General features: G+C 44.3%; 1 protein-coding gene across 1 annotated transcript in view; it reads right to left on the reverse strand.

The window, feature by feature from the left end:
• Positions 1-14,464, reverse strand: part of LOC140403402 (uncharacterized) — a 960,939-nt gene that overhangs the window by 257,108 nt on the left and 689,367 nt on the right. The gene's annotated exons all lie outside the window — the stretch shown is intronic.

Raw genomic sequence — 14,464 nt, forward strand, 5'->3', positions numbered from 1 at the left:
AAACAGACCCAATCAACAACACTGAGAAACAGGCCCAATCAACAACCCTGAGAAACAGGCCCAATCAACAACACTGAGAAACAGGCCCAATCAACAACACTGAGAAACAGACCCAATCAACAACACTGAGAAACAGACCCAATCAACAACCCTGAGAAACAGACCCAATCAACAACAGTGAGAAACAGGCCCAAACAACAACACTGAGAAACAGGTCCAATCAACAACATTGAGAAACAGGCCCAATCAACAACACTGAGAAACAGGCCCAATCAACAACACTGAGAAACAGACCCAATCAACAACACTGAGAAACAGGCCCAATCAACAACACTGAGAAACAGACTCAATCAACAACACTGAGAAACAGACCCAATCAACAACACTGAGGAATAGACCCGATCATCAACACTGAGAAACAGGCTCAATCAACAACACTGAGAAACAGACCCAATCAACAACACTGAGAAACAGACCCAATCAACAACACTGAGAAACAGACCCAATCAACAACACTGAGAAACAGACCCAATGAACAACAGTGAGAAACAGGCCCAAACAACAACACTGAGCAACAGGCCCAATCAACAACACTGAGAAACAGACCCAATCAACAACACTGAGAAACAGGCCCAATCAACAACACTGAGAAACAGGCCCAATCAAAAACACTGAGAAACAGACCCAATCAACAACACTGAGAAACAGACCCAATCAATAACACTGAGAAACAGGTCCAATCAACAAGACTGAGAAACAGACCCAATCAACAACACTGAGAAAGAGGCCCAATCAACAACACTGAGAAACAGACCCAATCAACAACCCTGAGAAACAGGCCCAATCAACAACACTGAGAAACAGGACCAATCAACAACCTGAGAAACAGACCCAATCAACAACACTGAGAAACAGACCCAATCAACAACACTGAGAAACAGGCCCAATCAACAACACTGAGAAACAGACCCAATCAACAACACTGAGAAACAGGCCCAATCAACAACCCTGAGAAACAGGCCCAATCAACAACCCTGAGAAACAGACCCAATCAACAACACTGAGTGACAGGCCCAATCAAAAACACTGAGAAACAGACCCAATCAACAACACTGAGAAACAGACCCAATCAACAACATTGAGAAACAGACCCAATCAACAACACTGAGAAACAGGCCCAATCAGCAACACTGAGAAACAGGCCCAATCAACAACCCTGAGAAACAGGCCCAGTCAACAACACTGAGAAACAGACCCAATCAACAACAGTGAGAAACAGACCCAATCAACAACACTGAGAAACAGGCCCAATGAACAACACTGAGAAACAGACCCAATCAACAACACTGAGAAACAGGCCCAATCAACAACACTGAGAAACAAGCCCAATCAACAACACTGAGAAACAGGCCCAATCAACAACACTGAGAAACAGACCGAATCAACAACACTGAGAAACAGACCCAATCAACAACACTGAGAAACAGACCCAATCAACAACACTGAGAAACAGGCCAAATCAACAACACTGAGAAACAGACCCAATCAACAACACTGAGAAACAGGCCCAATCAACAACACTGAGCAACAGGTCCAATCAACAACACTGAGAAACAGACCCAATCAACAACACTGAGAAACAGGCCCAATCAACAACCCTGAAAAACAGATCCAATCAACAACACTGAGGAACAGACCCAATCAACAACACTGAGAAACAGCCCCAATCAACAACACTGAGAAACAGGCCCAATCAACAAGACTGAGGAACAGACCCAATCAGCAACACTGAGAAACAGGCCCAATCAACAACACTGAGAAACAGGCCCAATCAACAACACTGAGAAACAGACCCAATCAACAACACTGAGAAACAGGCCCAATGAACAACACTGAGAAACAGGCCCAATCAACAACACGGAGAAACAGACCCAATCAACAACACTGAGGAACAGACCCAATTAACAACACTGAGAAACAGACCCAATCAACAACACTGAGCAACAGACCCGATCATCAACACGGAGAAACAGGCTCAGTCAACAACACTGAGAAACAGACCCAATCAACAACACTGAGAAACAGACCCAATCAACAACAGTGAGAAACAGGCCCAAACAACAACACTGAGAAACAGGTCCAATCAACAACACTGAGAAACAGACCCAATCAACAACACTGAGAAACAGGCCCAATCAACAACCCTGAGAAACAGGCCCAATCAACAACACTGAGAAACAGGCCCAATCAACAACACTGAGAAACAGACCCAATCAACAACACTGAGAAACAGACCCAATCAACAACCCTGAGAAACAGACCCAATCAACAACAGTGAGAAACAGGCCCAAACAACAACACTGAGAAACAGGTCCAATCAACAACACTGAGAAACAGACCCAATCAACAACACTGAGAAACAGGCCCAATCAACAACCCTGAGAAACAGGCCCAATCAACAACACTGAGAAACAGGCCCAATCAACAACACTGAGAAACAGGCCCAATCAACAAAACTGAGAAACAGACCGAATCAACAACACTGAGAAACAGACCCAATCAACAATACTGAGCAACAGGCCCAATGAACAACACTGAGAAACAGACCCAATCAACAACACTGAGAAACAGGCCCAATCAACAACACTGAGAAACAGGCCCAATCAACAACACTGAGAAAAAGAACCAATCAACAACTCTGAGTAACAGACCCAATCAACAACACTGAGAAACAGACTCAATCAACAACACTGAGAAACAGACCCAATCAACAACACTGAGGAATAGACCCAATCAACAACACTGAGAAACAGGCTCAATCAACAACACTGAGAAACAGACCCAATCAACAACACTGAGCGACAGGCCCAATCAACAACACTGAGAAACAGACCCAATCAACAACACTGAGAAACAGACCCAATCAACAACACTGAGAAACAGACCCAATGAACAACAGTGAGAAACAGGCCCAAACAACAACACTGAGCAACAGGCCCAATCAACAACACTGAGAAACAGACCCAATCAACAACACTGAGAAACAGGCCCAATCAACAACACTGAGAAACAGGCCCAATCAAAAACACTGAGAAACAGACCCAATCAACAACACTGAGAAACAGACCCAATCAATAACACTGAGAAACAGGTCCAATCAACAAGACTGAGAAACAGACCCAATCAACAACACTGAGAAAGAGGCCCAATCAACAACACTGAGAAACAGACCCAATCAACAACCCTGAGAAACAGGCCCAATCAACAACACTGAGAAACAGGACCAATCAACAACCTGAGAAACAGACCCAATCAACAACACTGAGAAACAGACCCAATCAACAACACTGAGAAACAGGCCCAATCAACAACACTGAGAAACAGACCCAATCAACAACACTGAGAAACAGGCCCAATCAACAACACTGAGAAACAGACCCAATCAACAACCCTGAGAAACAGGCACAATCAACAACACTGAGAAACAGGCCCAATCAACAACACTGAGAAACAGACCCAATCAACAACACTGAGAAACAGACGCAATCAACAACAGTGACAAACAGGCGCAATGAACAACACTGAGAAACTGACCCAATCAACAACACTGAGAAACAGACCCAATCAACAACACTGAGAAACAGGCCCAATCAACAATACTGAGAAACAGACCCAATCAACACTGAGAAACAGACCCAATCAACAACACTGAGAAACAGGCCCAATCAACAACACTGAGAAACAGACCCAATCAACAACACTGAGAAACAGGCCCAATCAACAATACTGAGAAACAGACCCAATCAACACTGAGAAACAGACCCAATCAACAACCCTGAGAAACAGGCCCAATCAACAACACTGAGAAACAGACCCAATCAACAACACTGAGAAACAGGCCCAATTAAGAACATTGAGAAACAGACCCAATCAACAACACTGAGAAACAGACCCAATCAACAACACTGAGAAACAGACCCAATCAACAACACTGAGAAACAGGCCCAATCAACAACACTGAGAAACAGGCCCAATCAACAACCCTGAGAAACAGGCCCAATCAACAACCCTGAGAAACAGACCCAATCAACAACACTGAGTGACAGGCCCAATCAAAAACACTGAGAAACAGACCCAATCAACAACACTGAGAAACAGACCGAATCAACAACACTGAGAAACAGACCCAATCAACAACCCTGAGAAACAGACACAATCAACAACATTCAGAAACAGGCCCAATCAACAACCCTAAGAAACAGACCCAATCAACAACACTGAGAACCAGACCTGATCATCAACACTGAGACACAGACCCAATCAACAACACTGAGAAACAGACCCAATCAACAACCCTGAGAAACAGACCCAGTCAACAACACTGAGAAACAGACCCAATCAACAACACTGAGAAACAGACCCAATCAAGAACACTGAGAAACAGACCCAATCAACAACACTGAGAAACAGACCCAATTAACAACAGTGAGAAACAGGCCCAATCAACAACACTGAGCAACAGGCCCAATCAACAACACTGAGAAACAGGCCCAATCAACAACACTGAGAAACAGACCCAATCAACAACACTGAGAAACTGGCCCAATCAAGAACACTGAGAAACAGACCCAATCAACAACACTGAGAAACAGACCCAATCAACAAGACTGAGAAACAGGCCAAATCAACAACACTGAGAAACAGACCCAATCAACAACCCTGAGAAACAGGCCCAATCAACAACCCTGAGAAACAGACCCAATCAACAACACTGAGAAACAGACCCAATCAACAACACTGAGAAACAGGCCCAATGAACAACACTGAGAAACAGACCCAATCAACAACACTGAGAAACAGACCCAATCAACAACACTGAGAAACAGGCCCAATCAACAACACTGAGAAACAGGCCCAATCAACAACCCTGAGAAACAGGCCCAATCAACAACACTGAGAAACAGACCCAATCAACAACATTGAGAAACAGACCCAATCAACAACACTGAAAAACAGACCCAATCAACAACACTGAGAAACAGGCACAATGAACAACACTGAGAAACAGACCCAATCAACAACACTGAGTAACAGGCCCAATCAACAACACTGAGAAACAAGCCCAATCAACAACACTAAGAAACAGACACAATCAACAACACTGAGGAACAGACCCAATCAACAACACTGAGAAACAGACCCAATCAACAACACTGAGCAACTGACCCGATCATCAACACTATGAAACAGACCCAATCAACAACACTGAGAAACAGACCCAATCAACAACACTGAGAAACAGAACCAATCAAAAAACCTGAGAAACAGGCCCAATCAACAACCCTGAGAAACAGACCCAATCAACAACACTGAGCAACAGTCCCAATCAACAACACTGAGAAACAGACCCAATCAAAAACCCTGAGAAACAGGCCCAATCAACAACCCTGAGAAACAGACCCAATCAACAACACTGAGGAACAGACCCAATCAACAATCCTGAGAAACAGGCCAAATCAACAACACTGAGAAACAGGCCCAATCAACAACACTGAGGAACAGACCCAATTAGCAACACTGAGAAACAGGCCCAATCAACATCACTGAGCAACAGGCCCAATGAACAACACTGAGAAACAGGCCCAATCAACAACTCTGAGGAACAGACCCAATCAGCAACACTGAGAAACAGGCGCAATCAACATCACTGATCAACAGGCCCAATGAACAACACTGAGAAACAGGCCCAATCAACAACACTGAGAAACAGGCCCCATCAACAACACTGAGAAACAGACCCAATCAACAACACTGAGAAACAGGCCCAATCAACAACACTGAGAAACAGACCCAATCAACAACACTGAGAAACAGACCCAATCAACAACACTGAGAAACAGGCCCAATCAACAACACTGAGAAACAGACCCAATCAACAACCCTGAGAAACAGGCCCAATCAACAACCCTGAGAAACAGACCCAATCATTAACAGTGAGAAACTGGCCCAATCAACAACACTGAGAAACAGGCCCAATCAACAACACTGAGAAACAGACCCAATCAACAACACTGAGAAACAGACCCAATCAACAACACTGAGAAACAGACCCAATCAACAACACTGAGCAACAGACCCGATCATCAACACTGAGAAACACGCTCAATCAACCACACTGAGCAACAGGCCCAAACAACAACACTGAGAAACAGACCCAATCAACAACACTGAGAAACAGACCCAATCAACAACACTGAGAAACAGGCCCAATCAACAACACTGAGCAACAGGCCCAATCAACAACACTGAGAAACAGGCCCAATCAACAACACTGAGAAACAGGCCCAATCAACAACACTGAGAAACAGAGCCAATCAACAACACTGAGAAACAGACCCAATCATGAACACTGAGAAACAGGCCCAATCAACAACACTGAGAAACAGACCCAATTAACAACACGGAGAAACAGGCCCAATCAACAACACTGAGAAACAGGCCCAATCAACAACACTGAGAAACAGACCCAATCAACAACCCTGAGAAACAGAGCCAATCAACAACACTGAGAAACAGACCCAATCATGAACACTGAGAAACAGGCCCAATCAACAACACTGAGAAACAGACCCAATTAACAACACGGAGAAACAGGCCCAATCAACAACACTGAGAAACAGGCCCAATCAACAACACTGAGAAACAGACCCAATCAACAACACTGAGAAACAGGCCCAAACAACAACACTGAGAAACAGGCCCAATGAACAACACTGAGAAACAGACCCAATCAACAACACTGAGAAACAGGCCCAATCAACAACACTGAGAAACAGGCCCAATGAACAACACTGAGAAACAGACCCAATCAATAACACTGAGAAACAAGCCCAATCAACAACACTGAGAAACAGAACCAATCAACAACCCTGAGAAACAGGCCCAATCAACAACACTGAGAAACAGGCCCAATGAACAACACTGAGAAACAGACCCAATCAACAACACTGAGAAACAGGCCCAATCAACAACACTGAGAAACAGGCCCAATGAACAACACTGAGAAACAGACCCAATCAATAACACTGAGAAACAGGCCCAATCAACAACACTGAGAAACAGACCCAATCAACAACACTGAGGAACAGACCCAATCAACAACACTGAGGAACAGACCCAATCAGCAACACTGAGAAACAGACCCAATCAACAACACTGAGAAACAGGCCCAATCAACTACACTGAGCAACAGGCCCAATCAACAACACTGAGAAACAGACCGAATCAACAACACTGAGAAACAGACCCAATCAACAACATTGAGAAACAGGCCCAATCAACAACACTGAGAAACAGGCCCAATCAACAACACTGAGAAACAGACCCAATCAACAACACTGAGAAACAGACCCAATCAACAACACTGAGAAACAGGCCCAATGAACAACACTGAGAAACAGACCTAATCAACAACACTGAGAAACAGGCCCAATCAACAACACTGAGAAACAGGCCCAATCAACAACACTGAGAAACCGACCCAATCAACAACACTGAGAAACAGGCCCAATCAACAACACTGAGAAACAGACCCAATCATCAACACTGAGAAACAGACCCGATCAACAACACTGAGAAACAGACCCAATCAACAACACTGAGAAACAGACCCAAACAACAACACGGAGAAACAGACCCAATCAACAACACTGAGAAACAGACCCAATCAACAACACTAAGAAACAGGCCCAATCAACAACACTGAGAAACAAACCCAATCAACAACACTGAGAAACAGACCCAAACAACAACACGGAGAAACAGACCCAATCAAGAACACTGAGAAACAGACCCAATCAACAACACTGAGAAACAGACCCAATTAACAACAGTGAGAAACAGGCCCAATCAAAAACACTGAGAAACAGGCCCAATCAACAACACTGAGAAACAGGCCCAATCAACAACACTGAGAAACAGACCCAATCAACAACAATGAGAAACAGGCCCAATCAACAACACTGAGGAACAGACCCAATCAACAACACTGAGAAACTGGCCCAATCAACAACACTGAGTAACAGACCCAATCAACAACACTGAGAAACAGACCCAATCAACAAGACTGAGAAACAGACCCAATCAACAACCCTGAGAAACAGGCCCAATCAACAACCCTGAGAAACAGACCCAATCAACAACACTGAGGAACAGGCCCAATGAACAACACTGAGAAACAGACACAATCAACAACACTGAGAAACAGACCCAATCAACAACACTGAGAAACATGTCCAATCAACAACACTGAGAAACAGACCCAATCAACAACACTGAGAAACAGGCCCAATCAACAACCCTGAGAAACAGACCCAATCAACAACACTGAGGAACAGGCCCAATGAACAACACTGAGAAACAGACCCAATCAACAACACTGAGAAACAGACCCAATCAACAACACTGAGAAACAGGTCCAATCAACAACACTGAGAAACAGGCCCAATCAGCAACACTGAGAAACAGGCCCAATCAACAACCCTGAGAAACAGGCCCAGTCAACAACACTGAGAAACAGACCCAATCAACAACAGTGAGAAACAGACCCAATCAACAACACTGAGAAACAGGCCCAATGAACAACACTGAGAAACAGACCCAATCAACAACACTGAGAAACAGGCCCAATCAACAACACTGAGAAACAAGCCCAATCAACAACACTGAGAAAAAGGCCCAATCAACAACACTGAGAAACAGACCGAATCAACAACACTGAGAAACAGACCCAATCAACAACACTGAGAAACAGACCCAATCAACAACACTGAGAAACAGGCCAAATCAACAACACTGAGAAACAGACCCAATCAACAACACTGAGAAACAGGCCCAATCAACAACACTGAGCAACAGGTCCAATCAACAACACTGAGAAACAGACCCAATCAACAACACTGAGAAACAGGCCCAATCAACAACCCTGAGAAACAGATCCAATCAACAACACTGAGGAACAGACCCAATCAACAACACTGAGAAACAGACCCAATCAACAACACTGAGAAACAGGCCCAATCAACAAGACTGAGGAACAGACCCAATCAGCAACACTGAGAAACAGGCCCAATCAACAACACTGAGGAACAGACCCAATCAGCAACACTGAGAAACAGGCCCAATCAACAACACTGAGAAACAGACCCAATCAACAACACTGAGAAACAGGCCCAATGAACAACACTGAGAAACAGGCCCAATCAACAACACGGAGAAACAGACCCAATCAACAACACTGAGGAACAGACCGAATTAACAACACTGAGAAACAGACCCAATCAACAACACTGAGCAACAGACCCGATCATCAACACGGTGAAACAGGCTCAGTCAACAACACTGAGAAACAGACCCAATCAACAACACTGAGAAACAGACCCAATCAACAACAGTGAGAAACAGGCCCAAACAACAACACTGAGAAACAGGTCCAATCAACAACACTGAGAAACAGACCCAATCAACAACACTGAGAAACTGGCCCAATCAACAACACTGAGAAACAGATCCAATCAACAACCCTGAGAAACAGGCCCAATCAACAAAACTGAGAAACAGGCCCAATCAACAACCTGAGAAACAGACCGAATCAACAACACTGAGAAACAGACCCAATCAACAATACTGAGCAACAGGCCCAATGAACAACACTGAGAAACAGACCCAATCAACAACACTGAGAAACAGGCCAAATCAACAACACTGAGAAACAGGCCCAATCAACAACACTGAGAAAAAGAACCAATCAACAATACTGAGCAACAGGCCCAATGAACAACACTGAGAAACAGACCCAATCAACAACACTGAGAAACAGACCCAATCAACAATACTGAGCAACAGGCCCAATGAACAACACTGAGAAACAGACCCAATCAACAACACTGAGAAACAGACTCAATCAACAACACTGAGAAACAGACCCAATCAACAACACTGAGGAACAGACCCGATCATCAACACTGAGAAACAGGCTCAATCAACAACACTGAGAAACAGACCCAATCAACAACACTGAGCGACAGGCCCAATCAACAACACTGAGAAACAGACCCAATCAACAACACTGAGAAACAGACCCAATGAACAACAGTGAGAAACAGGCCCAAACAACAACACTGAGCAACAGGCCCAATCAACAACACTGAGAAACAGACCCAATCAACAACACTGAGAAACAGGCCCAATCAACAACACTGAGAAACAGGCCCAATCAAAAACACTGAGAAACAGACCCAATCAACAACACTGAGAAACAGACCCAATCAATAACACTGAGAAACAGGTCCAATCAACAAGATTGAGAAACAGACCCAATCAACAACACTGAGAAAGAGGCCCAATCAACAACACTGAGAAACAGACCCAATCAACAACCCTGAGAAACAGGCCCAATCAACAACACTGAGAAACAGGACCAATCAACAACCTGAGAAACAGACCCAATCAACAACACTGAGAAACAGACCCAATCAACAACACTGAGAAACAGGCCCAATCAACAACACTGAGAAACAGACCCAATCAACAACACTGAGAAACAGGCCCAATCAACAACACTGAGAAACAGACCCAATCAACAACCCTGAGAAACAGGCACAATCAACAACACTGAGAAACAGGCCCAATCAACAACACTGAGAAACAGACCCAATCAACAACACTGAGAAACAGACGCAATCAACAACAGTGACAAACAGGCGCAATGAACAACACTGAGAAACTGACCCAATCAACAACACTGAGAAACAGACCCAATCAACAACACTGAGAAACAGGCCCAATCAACAATACTGAGAAACAGACCCAATCAACACTGAGAAACAGACCCAATCAACAACACTGAGAAACAGGCCCAATCAACAACACTGAGAAACAGACCCAATCAACAACACTGAGAAACAGGCCCAATCAACAATACTGAGAAACAGACCCAATCAACACTGAGAAACAGACCCAATCAACAACCCTGAGAAACAGGCCCAATCAACAACACTGAGAAACAGACCCAATCAACAACACTGAGAAACAGGCCCAATTAACAACATTGAGAAACAGACCCAATCAACAACACTGAGAAACAGGCCCAATCAACAATACTGAGAAACAGACCCAATCAACACTGAGAAACAGACCCAATCAACAACCCTGAGAAACAGGCCCAATCAACAACACTGAGAAACAGACCCAATCAACAACACTGAGAAACAGGCCCAATTAACAACATTGAGAAACAGACCCAATCAACAACACTGAGAAACAGGCCCAATTAACAACACTGAGAAACAGACCCAATCAACAACCATGAGAAACAGGCCCAATCAACAACACTGAGAAACAGACCCAATCAACAACACTGAGAAACAGGCCCAATCAACAACACTGAGAAACAGGCCCAATCAACAACCCTGAGAAACAGGCCCAATCAACAACACTGAGAAACAGACCCAATCAACAACACTGAGTGACAGGCCCAATCAAAAACACTGAGAAACAGACCCAATCAACAACACTGAGAAACAGACCGAATCAACAACACTGAGAAACAGACCCAATCAACAACCCTGAGAAACAGAAACAATCAACAACATTCAGAAACAGGCCCAATCAACAACCCTAAGAAACAGACCCAATCAACAACACTGAGAACCAGACCCGATCATCAACACTGAGACACAGACCCAATCAACAACACTGAGAAACAGACCCAATCAACAACCCTGAGAAACAGACCCAGTCAACAACACTGAGAAACAGACCCAATCAACAACACTGAGAAACAGACCCAATCAAGAACACTGAGAAACAGACCCAATCAACAACACTGAGAAACAGACCCAATTAACAACAGTGAGAAACAGGCCCAATCAACAACACTGAGCAACAGGCCCAATCAACAACACTGAGAAACAGGCCCAATCAACAACACTGAGAAACAGACCCAATCAACAACACTGAGAAACAGACCCAATCAACAACACTGAGAAACAGACCCAATCAACAAGACTGAGAAACAGGCCAAATCAACAGCACTGAGAAACAGACCCAATCAACAACCCTGAGAAACAGACCCAATCAACAACACTGAGAAACAGACCCAATCAACAACACTGAGAAACAGGCCCAATGAACAACACTGAGAAACAGACCCAATCAACAACACTGAGAAACAGACCCAATCAACAACACTGACAAACAGGCCCAATCAACAACACTGAGAAACAGGCCCAATCAACAACCCTGAGAAACAGACCCAATCAACACTGAGAAACAGGCCCAATCAACAACACTGAGAAACAGACCCAATCAACAACATTGAGAAACAGACCCAATCAACAACACTGAAAAACAGACCCAATCAACAACCCTGAGAAACAGGCCCAATCAACAACACTGAGAAACAGACCCAATCAACAACCCTGAGAAACAGGCCCAATCAACAACACTGAGAAACAGACCCAATCAACAACATTGAGAAACAGACCCAATCAACAACACTGAAAAACAGACCCAATCAACAACACTGAGAAACAGGCACAATGAACAACACTGAGAAACAGACCCAATCAACAACACTGAGTAACAGGCCCAATCAACAACACTGAGAAACAAGCCCAATCAACAACACTAAGAAACAGACCCAATCAACAACACTGAGGAACAGACCCAATCAACAACACTGAGAAACAGACCCAATCAACAACACTGAGCAACAGACCCGATCATCAACACTATGAAACAGACCCAATCAACAACACTGAGAAACAGACCCAATCAACAACACTGAGAAACAGAACCAATCAAAAAACCTGAGAAACAGGCCCAATCAACAACCCTGAGAAACAGACCCAATCAACAACACTGAGCAACAGTCCCAATCAACAACACTGAGAAACAGACCCAATCAAAAACCCTGAGAAACAGGCCCAATCAACAACCCTGAGAAACAGACCCAATCAACAACACTGAGGAACAGACCCAATCAACAACCCTGAGAAACAGGCCCAATCAACAACACTGAGAAACAGGCCCAATCAACAACACTGAGGAACAGACCCAATTAGCAACACTGAGAAACAGGCCCAATCAACATCACTGAGCAACAGGCCCAATGAACAACACTGAGAAACAGGCCCAATCAACAACTCTGAGGAACAGACCCAATCAGCAACACTGAGAAACAGGCGCAATCAACATCACTGATCAACAGGCCCAATCAACAACACTGAGAAACAGACCCAATCAACAACACTGAGAAACAGGCCCAATCAACAACACTGAGAAACAGGCCCCATCAACAACACTGAGAAACAGGCCCAATCAACAACACTGAGAAACAGACCCAATCAACAACACTGAGAAACAGGCCCAATCAACAACACTGAGAAACAGACCCAATCAACAACACTGAGAAACAGACCCAATCAACAACACTGAGAAACAGGCCCAATCAACAACACTGAGAAACAGACCCAATCAACAACCCTGAGAAACAGGCCCAATCAACAACCCTGAGAAACAGACCCAATCAACAACAGTGAGAAACTGGCCCAATCAACAACACTGAGAAACAGGCCCAATCAACAACACTGAGAAACAGACCCAATCAACAACACTGAGAAACAGACCCAATCAACAACACTGAGAAACAGACCCAATCAACAACACTGAGCAACAGACCCGATCATCAACACTGAGAAACACGCTCAATCAACCACACTGAGCAACAGGCCCAAACAACAACACTGAGAAACAGACCCAATCAACAACACTGAGAAACAGACCCAATCAACAACACTGAGAAACAGGCCCAATCAACAACACTGAGCAACAGGCCCAATCAACAACACTGAGAAACAGGCCCAATCAACAACACTGAGAAACAGGCCCAATCAACAACACTGAGAAACAGAGCCAATCAACAACACTGAGAAACAGACCCAATCATGAACACTGAGAAACAGGCCCAATCAACAACACTGAGAAACAGACCCAATCAACAACACTGAGAAACAGACCCAATTAACAACACGGAGAAACAGGCCCAATCAACAACACCGAGAAACAGGCCCAATCAACAACACTGAGAAACAGACCCAATCAACAACCCTGAGAAACAGGCCCAATCAACAACACTGAGAAACAGACCCAATCAACAACACTGAGAAACAGGCCCAATCAACAACACCGAGAAACAGGCCCAATCAACAACACGGAGAAACAGGCCCAATCAACAACACCGAGAAATAGGCCCAATCAACAACACTGAGAAACAGACCCAATCAACAACCCTGAGAAACAGGCCCTATCAACAACACTGAGAAACAGGCCCAATCAACAACACTGAGAAACAGACCCAATCAACAACACTGAGAAACAGGCCCAATCAACAACACTGAGAAAC

This window comes from Scyliorhinus torazame, chromosome 27 (assembly GCF_047496885.1).
Source record: "Scyliorhinus torazame isolate Kashiwa2021f chromosome 27, sScyTor2.1, whole genome shotgun sequence".
NCBI lineage: Eukaryota > Metazoa > Chordata > Chondrichthyes > Carcharhiniformes > Scyliorhinidae > Scyliorhinus > Scyliorhinus torazame.